General features: G+C 53.6%; 1 long non-coding RNA gene across 1 annotated transcript; it reads right to left on the bottom strand.

The window, feature by feature from the left end:
- Window positions 1-5,054: 5,054 nt before the first annotated feature.
- LOC118531679 (uncharacterized) lies at window positions 5,055-6,826 on the bottom strand. The gene is made up of 2 exons (XR_004915335.2): window positions 6,435-6,826; window positions 5,055-6,057 (listed from the first exon to the last, which is right to left on the bottom strand). It is a non-coding gene; the product is annotated as an uncharacterized LOC118531679 (long non-coding RNA).
- Window positions 6,827-10,968: the final 4,142 nt, after the last annotated feature.

The raw sequence follows: 10,968 nt of genomic DNA, 5'->3' as shown, positions 1-10,968 counted from the left end.
TCTAGTCCCTACCGTGTGGTCAGTTCTGATGAACAGGTAGTGGTGTAAGAAGCACGGCAGAGGTCTGCAGGGAGAGGTCCCAGCCCAGCCTGAGACAAATCCTTAACCTCCAGAAGCCCGTTTTCTTGTTTGTAATTGTTTTTTGTTGACTGCCTTATCCTATTTATCTCTTGTTGCAAGTAGGAAACATGAAAATATGAAAACATTTGGAAAGGCAGGAAAAACATGCTGCAACAGCAAGATGCTGGGATTACTGGGATTCTCATTGTTGCGGTGTCTTTGGCCAGGCCTTTAAAAGATCTGGTCTTGGAAGAACAGCCTGGTCTGGAGATTGGGTGGGGGTGGGGAAAGGGGGACAGGTGAGGGAGCTGCTTCGGGAGAGAATCACACTTCAAAGCAATCAGGACTCCCAGGGCCAGCCAGCCCCCTCCTCTCCACCCCCCCCCCCCCACTGTCCTCTCTCTCAGCTCCCAGATTAACTGCACTGGAGGCAGTCCACAGTTGGCAGTCGATCCAGGGCCACCTCCCAACCCCCCCCCCCCCCCCACTGCTCAGATTATAGAGCTCACCAGGGCCAGGGGAGTGCTCCCAAGCCTGAGCCACCAGGGAAATGGAGATCTTTTCAGGGCTCCTCCCTAAGGGCTCAATTTACTATCCCCCCCCCCCCCACAGGGGTCTAAACCTTTTTGAACTTGCCAAAGAGATCAACTGTGGAGGAGGAGACTGAAGCAAAGGTGGTGGATAGGTGAAATAGGATGGAAGAGCTAGCAGATCTTTGTTCTTTGAGCAGTAACTACTGGGCGGGGTGAGTGGGGTGGACAGGGTCAGGGAGATACACATTTGCTGTAATTGGTATACATATATTATATATATACATATATATATAGTTTAAGAGCAATGTAATCATTTGAAATACAAATGCATATATAAAGTTCTAGGGTTATGAGGATAAGTTATGCTGCCGGCCCATGGGAAAATAGATCTCTAAAAAGTTATGCTGATTGGGATATACAGTCCTCGATTCAAGTCCTTCAGTCCTATCAATAAACTCCTTGATCTTCCAAAAAATGCTTTCTGAACCTATTTTTACTTTCATCTTGCGCAGTCTCTCGGCAAAGCTGCCTAGAAGTGAACTCCCACCTGTGTGGGGGCACTTTTGCTCCAAGTGTTGCCCTGAGCTCTATGACCCAGGGCTGGGGGGACCAAATCTGGCCGCTCCATCTGCCTTGAGGATCTGATAGGTATGGTGTTTGAAAACAGCAAAATAATTTGCACTGCAGAGTCCTTCTTGGGTCTTTTTAATCGGACAGTTGCCTGTATTAATGGAAATCAAAAGCAGCATACAATCGTTCAATCTCTCAGCACTGGAGTATATCCAACTGTTTTCCTGTTTGGGGTTCCACTTTAGTCCTTGTCTGCATGCCCGCATAAATTTTTACGGACTTGCAACCACTGCCTTTTTTTGTGGCCTTGGTTATTGGCATCTAGTTTCCCAAGTAACACTGACATACATCTGTTCAAATCAATTGACGTTCCCATCGTAACTGACTCATTTGGTGGGAAAAGCAAGTTCAACGTGCCAGTTGGAACAAAGATGCATGGGTCTGGGGGAGTGGCGGGGAGAAAGAAATGGTGGGAGAGGGTATTTCGCCTTACAGATCATAAAGCATTTTCCAATAACATCTTTAAAGGATGTATAATATTACACTCAGTGATTGATTATATTTTACCCCATGTTGTGGGACACTTGGGTGGTTTTCCATACCTAGTGAGTTAAAAATGCATATAAATTACAGACTTTGAGAGATGATGTATTTTCTTGAAACAGGAGTCTTGTGTGTCCAGATCCGGACCGAGAGTGTTGATGTAGTATGCCTTTGTTGGGGGGGAGGGGGGAGATGCTGGATGCCTTCAAAAAAATATTCCTGTGATTAAAAAAATTTTTTTTAAATTATGTTCAGCTCTGGATTCTAAAAGCTACCTGTATGTCTTATCCCACAACTTAAAGAAATATCACATTTTAAATTCAGAGCTAGGCTAAGCTTGTCCTAGTTTAAGAGCCACGTCTGCCGAATAAACTTAATACAATGCCGTGTGCATGCAGCTTCCTCACTAACAAGTAACAGGTGTTGGGGAGAAAATGAGAAAACAATGGAAAGGTGACTCCTTGAAGGTGTAACATTGGATCGATTGTTCAGCCGACTATAAATTGATTCACTTTACACAAGTCTCCCACACATTATGATGCACGTTCAGCAATGCTGAAAAAACAATTTTAAAGAATACCTTGGAGAGTTGTTAAAGAGAATTTATAGTCTGGAACGAATTGCCATCTTCTTAATTAACACAGAAATGTTTGACTAAAATATTGCTTTATTCACATTTTTGTCCTTGGGGGCAAATCTCGGCACACTGCAACTGGGACCGTGTGAATAATGGTGCAAGTCAGAAAAGGGCACCGCGCAGTCAGAGGGCTTGCGTGGGCTCCCTGGATCTCGAGGCCCCTGCGGCGGGGGGGGTGGGGGGGGGACGGGGCGGGGCAAAGGGCCGCCCGGCTTCTGGAAGGCAACCCCCCCCCCCCCCCCGCTCACCCCGCCGCTCCCGGCCCCCGCCCCGCGCGGGCCCCCTCCGGCCGCCGGCTCACCTGGGTCCTGCAAGCGCCCACCGGAGGGAGCCGGAAGGCGCGGGCGCCGTCCTCCCCGGGGGAGGGGGTGTGGGGGGGAAAGCTGGGCACCGGCTGCCCCCCGCGCCTCCTTCTGGCTCGAGGGGCGCCCGTGCAGAGCGGGGAGAGGCAGGAGGGCAGCTGCGAGGTGCCTCGCCGACCCCCCCCGCCCCCCCGAGCGCAGAGGAAAGGCGGGCGCCGGCACCCGTTCGCCGCTCGGGCCGGGGACTGCGCGCCCGAGGGGCCGGGACGGCGGGGAGCGCCCCGGGGAGCCCGAGGGGCCGCGGCGGGGCCGGAAGGGCCCCAAAGCGCCCCGGGCGCAAGGGAGTGTGGGAGCGCGGCCGCGTGGGCACTGGGGCCTGCCAGAGTCCCCAGCTCGGGGCCAACCTGCCAACCTGCAGATCTGCCGGGGCCCCGGGCCCGCCCCCCCGCAAGGCCAGCTCGAGGCAGCCCGTGCAGGCCGGAGGGGCTGTTGGTGGTGTGTGTTGCTTCTAAGAGGACCCGAAGCGTGGGACAGGGTCCACGGCTCCCTTTGTCCCCTACCTGCCCAGACGCCAGGTCCAAAACCCGTGTGCCCCTACAGTGACTTTCGCAGGAAAAGTCAGGTCTCGGCCGCCTCCCCTCTAGGCCGGCCATCCGGCTCCTAGCCGACTGGGACCCCCTGTGAGGGGGCCGGTGGCCCTAGAGGTCGGCGGACGTGCGGCGCGAGTGAGCCGTGGTGCCCGAGCTCTGGAGGCAGGAAGGGCCGTCGAGTGGACAGCTCGGGTGCTGCCATTTTCTTGGGGGAAGTGTCAGGCCAATACCTTGTCAGTGGGGTAATTTCTTTGCTGTAAGGCCCCTGGAGCGACAAAGGTGGCCTTGGGGCAGCGCCTCCAGAGTGGAATTCTGGGACCAGATTTGGGGCGATAAGGCAAGAGGCAGCTAGAAAACGCAGGGCCTCATTCCCGAGCCGCTCCCTTGGGCCCTTGATCTCCTGCAGGCCTCAGATCGGGCAGGTCAGGGCCTTCCCATCCGCACGCCGGGATTCACCTTCATGCTAGGCCCGGAGCCTCGCCAGATCATGCCCGAGCCCGCAGGAAGTTCCCCGCAACACAGCTGGAGGGAAGGGCAAGAGGGTGTGGGGAAGGGCCCAGAAACGGGCATCTTTCCTGGACTCCAGAGTCCTCTCTACACGCAGGGTGTGAGCCCAGTTACCAGGAGCCACAGAGCACCGGGTCACCCTTCCTGCCCCCCTCTAGCCCCTTTCCCAGTACTCGGCCCCCTTTCCGTTGTTGGGGCTGGAAGGTAGTCCGTCCTTGCTTTTTGTCGTCTGGGTGGTGGTATTCTAAGTGGTCCGGAAGGGATTTTTGCAATCGTCTAAATTTTCCCCGGGGCAGGGAAAGGGGTGCTAACAAGAAGCATCTTTCACAGCCATTTACGTAGTCAAAGACGGGCAGACGTTTGATGGAGGGCTAACGCGCTAAGTCCCGGGCCTCGCGGCTCGCTGCTCCTGGGGCGGACACGTGCAGACGCTGCTCTAGGACTTACCTGGCGGGCGGGCCGGTGCGAGAGTCCCAGCCTTGCCCGGGCAGCAGAAACAATACTCCAGAGCACCAATCGCCCACTGCAGTACTGTTCCCGCTGCTAGGGCACGGCTGAGTGCGGCCCACCGCGTCCCTGCTCGGCGCGCACCAGCTGCGCGCGGCCCCCGACCACCCCAGGTCCTCGACCGGCGGTGGCGCCCTCCCCGGACTACGGCGGTGCCTCGTGGGCCGGGGAAGGGCGTAGAGGCAAGAGCAGGAGAGACCAAAGCCCCCGCCCACCTACCTGCTCCCGAACTGGCCTTTGGGAGCGGGCGCCCCGCAGGAACACACGTCCAGCAGAACCCAACCTTCCAACTCCCCCGCGAGGGGGTATAGCAGCGCCTCACGTTTTGAACCGTTTAAAGCACTTCAAAACATGAATTGCTGCTGCATCCCCTCGGAGTCAACGAAGGGAGGGATCGCTCTGGGGTACCTGCAGGTGGAGAAAGACATGATGACTGGAAGGAAGCCCCCTCAAGTCCCACCCAGAGGCGAAGAGTAAAGCAAAACGGAGGACTAAGACGCGTCATTCCAGACCGACGTACTTTTTAGAGCTTCATCGTTTGACTTCCAAGACTGGCAGGTGGAGCGAAAGGTGTGACTCTCAATATTTTTCCCCCCCAGCGGCTGAATCTTGGAAAAGTGTAGGGTGAAAAGCAGAGGGGTGGGAGACAGGAATGAGGGTGGGCAAGAGTCTTACCTCTGAAGGTAATAATAATAATAAGATAAAATAAACTGAGGCACTTTGGCAATATCTGGATCACTCCTGGGAGCTTTAAAGTCTTGGGGAAACTTCTTCCTGCTGCATGTTACAAATCATAAGTCTCATGTAATGTCCCCGTGGGGGGGGCGGGAACCACACAACTTTTCATTTATTGACTTAAAGGAGATAACCAAAATGTCTCTGGCAGCTTCAGCTGATTCTAACATGTAAGAGAGCTGGGAAATATAGATTCGTCCATACGAGCATCCGATGTCCTCTTTAACCCCCAGTGCCTCATTCTTGCAGCACACACCCTTCTTTGAGCTCTTCTTAAAGGTACCAAAGTATGAGAGATAACTGCCCCTAAATAAAATATCTGGATGTTTACATATGAAACTGGTTACTCAAACTTATTTATAAATAATTTATACCTTTCAATGTCACCTATCAAACCATAAATCAAAAAAAGTTTAAATACTTGATGTCAATTCACTCCTTCCTGTCTCAAGCAGTTCCACAGAAACTCTTTCATGTCCTGAAATGGCCGGCACAGTGCATACTCTTTAATGATTAACTCATTAGATACCACCTTTTCCTTTTTAAAATGGACACACATAGCAATAAGTTACATGGCACCCACTCCCCCTCCTTTAAGCGAAATAGTCAATTAAGCAGAGAAGAAACTACTCTGTAACTTCAATCACAAACCTAAAAGTTAAAACAACAAAACCAGCACAAACTCTAATGGTTTTGAAAATTAAAATACATTTCAATACGGTAACGGACACTTAAAAGTATCCAAGTCTGCTAAGTGTTCTGGTCCATTTAAAAATCACGTCGGTTTTTCAGAACCAGTACAATGGATGTTGTGTCCTACTTATTAGTTAGTGAAACGCGCAGAGTATTTAATCGGACTAAGAACAAAACTCATCACACCAGACGGAGATCCAGTGTTACCAAATACACTACTTATGTCACGGTGAACACAGTAATCAATATAATAACTCCACTCCCTCAATTGGGACATACAATTAAGTGTCTCTAAATTCCATCTTGTTTTGGCTATCCTATTTACAAACAACTTTTACAGTGACTTTTGGGATTAATGGCGAAAAACGTCCTTGGTTGCCCTTAAAAAGAAAAAAAAAAAAAACATGTTTAGCAAACGTACAGTTATGCTTTAAAACTCCACAACCCTCTCCCAATTAAGTATTTATGTTCCACACAAATATGTGAACCATCACATCAGATGTTAAAGTCATCCCTAATTTAACATTTCCTTAGTTGACTACTGAGCAAAACAAAAGTTATTCGAAATAGCAGTGGTGTCAAAGGCGAAGGTCCCCTCCAGATCGCTCTGCCAACTCACTGGAATTGAATTCATTTTGTACCTTTCACTTAACCCCTTTCTTCTCTCCCAGTGACAGTACAACAACGACTTACATTCCCAAAAAGCCACGTCGCTCCCCGAGTTTACGGGTTCCCCCTTAGACTGAAATTTACTTACGAAAAGAGATTACAAAGAGGCGTCTTGTCACTTCAGGAGACGGTCAGTCGCTGATACAATAGACAAAGAATTGATACTTGCGAGTGGCCCATAGCTCCACCCCCCCCCACCCCCGCCGAACTGAACTGTGTTTGGCCAAACCATTTAAGAGCCAAAGAAAACGCCTCTTCCTCTGTTCACATTTTACAACGTTTTTTCTTAATTTTGCAGATGCCTTCTTCCCCACGCCCCAAACACACGATGTCCCTTCCCTCGGCGCATTCGTGCCAAACTTTCCCAATGTCAAGTTTCCTCCAGGGAAAACTAAACATCCTTGAAAGTTTTAATTGGGTAAAGACAATGCAAAATTAATCATATTTCTTTCCAACACTTATTTTCCTGCTTGCAAATAAGAGCCACAAAAAGTCCATTTACAGTGGGTCAAAACCGGTGGCTGCGGACCCGGGCGAGGCTGACAGTCGGTCACTGCCCCTCTACTCACTCTGCTCTCCCCGCCCCTCCATGTTAGCTTCCCCCCCCACCCCCACCCCCACCCCAGCCCGTTTCCTAAGAATTTTCCCGGCCGGACTCGTGCGCTGAACACTTTCAAAGTCTGTTTCGCCCGCACCCGGGCCCCCAACGCTCTTTACAACCCCAAAGCAACACAGAACTTTTTCAGCATTGTCACCAGATTTTTTTCAGTCGGCCGTAGCCAACGTTACTGGCGGGGAAGAGGCCAGCCAACAAGTCCCTTTTAAAAAAATCGCATGTCACCTCTCGCTCCACTCGAAAATGGCGCCGAAATCGAAGAACTTCTTAAATTTCATTGTCAGCTTTTTGCAAAGGTTTCTGGGATTTTCCTGCGAAGCTGCTTCGCCTGGTCTGAGAGCTAGCGAACGAGCAAGCAAGCAAAAGAGAGAGGGAGGAAGGGGTGGGGGGTGGGGGGAGGACGCAGACAGCCACAGAGCAGGGCCGGGCGGGGAGCAGGGCCGGGACTCGGGAGACGGCGAGGTCGCGGGGCGCGGGGGGCCGGGCACCGAGCCACGGGGACCGGGCGCCGGGAGCCGGGGTGGCGGCGCGGAGGGCGCGCTCTCGCGCCGGCTGCGGCGAAGCTCGGAGAGCGGCGTGGCAGAGGCGGAGCGGAGCGAAGGCCGGAGCTGTGCGCGCCGGGGAGGCGAGCGGGGAGCCAGCGGAGAGCCTCCGGCAGCGGCCCTAGAAAAAGCCGGCTCCGGGGGCGTGGCCACGCGGTGCTCACGCTCCCCCGCCTTCCCTCCCCCCCCGCCCCGTTCCGCGCGCTGCTCCCGGGCCCGGGGGCGGAAGGGGGGAGGGGGGAGAGGGAGCGGCGGGGAAGCGGGGGGTGGTGCGGCCGCTCGACGCCACCGCCTGGGCCCGCAGCCGCCGAGGGCCGTGCCGTGGAGGGCACGGGGCGGGCGGAGTGGCCCGATGCAGAGCCGAGTAGCGGGCTTCAGGGAGAAAAGAGAGTATGGACAATGGCAAAGCCGGGGGCACAAGGTAGCGCAGCAGACCCACAGGACGGTGGCCGCCCCACGCCCATCGGTCCCCTCGGGGTGCCCTCTGAGCTGCCGGGAGGGAGCAAGGTGGCGGAGCGAAGCCCCTGGCGCTGTGCTCGCTGGGGGTGCCTGAGAAGGCTTGGGGAGGGGACGGGGGTCTGGGACCGCGGAAGCGAGCGCTCTCCCCGTGCGCGTGCGTCCCGACTCGCCGGGATTGCCCTGCCCTCGCCAGGGAGGCCCCTGGCACGAGGCGAGCCCCGAACCGGCTGGCCGTCCGCCCTGGGGGGACAGAGCGCGGAGGGAGGGAGCAGTTGTCCACCCAGGCCCCATTCCAAGAAGGGAAACTGATTTGAAGACCGAAGTGGGGAAACCGGCGGCGAAGAGCCCGTACGGGGGGTGCCAGAGGCGGTTAGGGACGGAGAGTCCATTTCCTTAGGTGTGAGAATGGAGTTGAAGAGAAGTGGGAGGATGTCCTTACACTTAGAAGATGCACGCCGAAGTGCAGAGGTGAAACGTCATAATGTCTGCAATTTTCAAATGATGCAGCGAGCACACGCGCGCACACACAGAGGAAGCAAGTGTTGCAATGGGGTAACAGTTGTTCTAGCCAAGCTGGGGCGGGGGTGGGGTGGGGTGGGTAACCAGACGTTCGTCTTCTTTCAACTTTCCTGCATGTTTGCAAAATGTCATGATAACAATTTTGTGAGACACCCCTTATGAAGTAGCGCCTAAACGCGGTCTTAGAAAATGAGCCCGGCTGCTTTCTCTCTCCCCGTCCCGGGTGGGACAAACCGCCGGCAAGCAGGACTCGGAGCGAGCTGGGCCCAGGACGGGAAGGGCAGTGGGTAGCGCGGCCCGCGGCGGCCGCAGCCCCGGGCACCGCGCGCAGGCCGGGAGCGGCCCCGGGGCCCTCGGGGCAAGTGGGCAGCCGGGCGCACCGCGCGGCGGAGGAGCTGCCCGGCGCGATCGCTGGGGCCCGGGCCGCCCTGGCGGCTCTCAGCGACCCCGGCTGGGTGGGCTCCGCCGCGCCTGGCCGCCTGCGCCGCGGGCGAGCGGGGGAGAGCGGTGGGCGGCGGGGAGCAGAGCCGCGCGCCGACGCCGCCGCCCGCGCCCGAGTGCCCCGCACTCCCCCGGGGAGGCCGAGGCTGTCGCGGCCCGCGCCCTGCGCCCTGCGTCCCGCCCGCGCGCCGGGTGGGGGAGGAGAGCGCGCGGCCGCGGGGGGGGGATCAGGTGCGGAAAGAAAATGCAGTAGTGGCACACACGCGCACGCACGCACACACGCGCACGGACGAAATCGGCGCGCAAAAATAGAAGCACGGGCTTCCGCCGTGCCCGGCGCTCGAGCTTCTCGAGCTACTTAACTCTCTCGCAGGCGTTTTACTGTGAGGTTTCTGGAGATCTGGTGTAAAAATCGTAATTCCTTTGCCAGGGCGATTTCGCAGCCCCAAGGCGTTGCAAGCGCTGCGCGGCCTTTCGCTGGCGTCTGCGGCTTCTTCTTCTTCTTCTTCTTTTTTTAAATTTAGAGGTGGGGGGGGAGGGAGAGTAGAGTCTAACAGGGTCTGCGGAGCGTTTTTTAAAAATTAACCAGAAAGAGTCCACGACGAAGATGGGATTTTCCGGAAAGGTTTTAAAAACTGCAGGGACTTGCACGACTTCGGTGGGCGCTAGAATACTCCTCACTGAACTACAGTTTCCCCATTAAAGTCTTCAGAACTTTTCGTGGACAGGCTGAAAGTTTGCCGGGCTGTCAGACGTGACTGAACAAGCTTCTAAATCCTCAGATAGATCATTTATAAAGCTCCAGTGTCCTTGGGGTGGAAGACTTTTCTGGGCTTTTAAGGCTCGGCTTCGTGGGTAAATTTGCCTGGGTTGATCCAACTGCATGTAAGCCTTTCTTTCCCCACCTAGATTAGTCGAAGGGCAGAAGATTCCAGCACCGTTAAGACAAAAGTCGAGTCTGAGGCACGTCCTCTAAAGAAAAATTGCAACAGCTTTCTTTATTAAACTCTCTTTGCTACATCAGCAAATTAGAGAGCCAGTTGAATATTGATGAATTCTTTGAGGGTGAGTAACATGGCTCCAGGCCGCAGAAAGGGAGGGCAGGCTTAAGTATTTACTTAAGTGAACAATCTTCAAATACTTTTCAAATATGATGTCTCAAGGATTTTCTCTGGTTTCCTTAGGACCTCTGAAGCAAACCCTAATTCTGCAAATGGCTTCTCATTTTAGTAGGCCCTTCGCAACTTGACAAAACTCGCAGGACAGAAACCGCCCTGCGGAGCGCTTAGAAACTCGTCCTGGGATTAGAACCCTGCGCCGGCTCCCCATCGGGGCGTCGGGGAGGCCCTCCGCCGCCAGTGAGGCAACTTCTCACTGGGCAACCCGGACCCCAAAACGAAAGGGACACCGGCCCCTGATTTTTGTCATCTCGAAAATACTATTTCCAAGCGAGTGTTTTTAGGAAAATAGCACATATATTTTTTTTTTTCTTCCTCGATTCTTGCATGCAGCATTCAGAAGTTACCTTGCTAAGAAATAATTACAGTCAGCGGAGGGAGGAGAATTTAGCAATAGCTTTGAACGGTCTGAAAGTGCAGCTGAGAAAAATAAATTAGCTCTAGACTGGAGATATTCAGCAAGAAAGTTATGCACAACAAGGCATTTGAAATAATTTCTGGAAAGTGTTTTCTGAAAAGCAATTGCCAATGAGTGTTTGGAAATAGGTACTAGAGAAGGGAGTTGAGTGGAAGAGTCTTTTTTAAGTTGGAAAGAACATTTCTAGATCTTAGCGTTTTTATTTTAAATAGAAACGTCTTTTATGATTATGTTTTTCATGGAGGCCTTGAGTTAGGGAAACAAGACTTTCCTTATGTTGTAAATATCCAGAAGTCTTCAGAGAGATAAAATCAGGATAGAGTTACAGTTTTAACAGAAAGAAAACAACTGGAATCGTGTTATGAAGCTTCTACTGTGTTATTTGTGAAGGCTTTTTTTTTTTCAGGGTTCAAGCAAAGGCTAGTAGTGAGCAGCAATAATAGAAAAAT

Source organism: Halichoerus grypus, chromosome X, assembly GCF_964656455.1.
Source record: "Halichoerus grypus chromosome X, mHalGry1.hap1.1, whole genome shotgun sequence".
NCBI classification, from domain to species: Eukaryota; Metazoa; Chordata; class Mammalia; order Carnivora; family Phocidae; genus Halichoerus; species Halichoerus grypus.
Note: the sequence above shows the minus strand (reverse complement) of the source record. Positions and strands in the feature narration are given on the sequence as shown.